This window comes from Berghia stephanieae, chromosome 6 (genome assembly GCF_034508935.2).
Source record: "Berghia stephanieae isolate SIO BIC M18660-M18661 chromosome 6, UCSD_Bste_1.3, whole genome shotgun sequence".
Lineage (NCBI taxonomy): Eukaryota > Metazoa > Mollusca > Gastropoda > Nudibranchia > Aeolidiidae > Berghia > Berghia stephanieae.
The window spans coordinates 85,500-86,594 of NC_088365.1; positions in this window are offsets into that span (position 1 = coordinate 85,500).

Here is a 1,095-nt window from a genome sequence, read left to right on the forward strand (position 1 = left end):
GTGTATCTTAGGGAGCATGTAAAAACATGGATTACCTAGGTCGCTGGGGTCGTGTTCAAGGACCTCTGCTCTACCAGGTAATTCTCCCTGCGATACCAAAGACTGGATTGTCTGGTGGACTCTGGTGTTGTTAGCAAGTGTTGGGTCCGAAGTCACTTTCTCATAAAATATCTGGTCACTCAATTGCCTGTGGCCCTCAGCTCTATAGAGCTCAGCGTCCCAAACAACTACGGCCCTCCTTTATCAGCCGCTTTGATCACTATAATCACGACGTGATCTAAGTGATCGTACGGCAGCCCATTCAAGACGGGTGAGGTTAGACCTCTTGATAGGTGTGGGTCGCAGTGCCTCTATCTGTCTAAGACAAGTCTGGATAAACAGGTCAAGTGTTAGGGGACTTGCCAGGACTGGGAGTCCAGTTTCTTTTACGTCTTGAGAAAGCGGCAAACGGATCCTCAGGGTCGCGGTCATAGTCATGGTCACGTTTCATCATCTTTGAAGTGATACTTCAAGCGTAAAATACGCATGAAGCGACGTACATCCGACTCAATGCGGGACTGGTCGGACGTTCTTCGCAGTGGGATGAACTTGAGACCTTTCCTTAAGACCGATTCCTCTGCACTGCTCAACTGGATGGTCGGGGGGACAGAAACCACCAGCCGGTGGTTGTTGTGGTTCCTACTGGGGGGGATAGCTCCTACATTGTCCATCACGTGGGTGGGTTCGCTGGTGGGTGGGGTGAATTGATCGCTTCCAGACTGGTCCCCGGCTGTTGGAGGGACTCCCAAACCACCAATGGTGACTGGTTGGTTATGGGTGCCATTAAGAGCAGTGGGGCCAGAGGAAGGTTCAATGGGTGAATCCACCGATGGGAGTGTTGCCGAATGAGAAGGGAGGTTATTGTCAAGATGTGTAATACTGTTTGGAAAGAGAGCATCTAATTTACTGGTTTTGACATTATTTAAGCATGCATGGTAATGTTGATTACATAAATGTATGAATAACCTAATGACTTTATAAAGTGTATGATTATGATAAGTACGATGCCTCAAGCATGTTGAGGATGTGTCGATGGTGTGTGTTAATTTGGATATC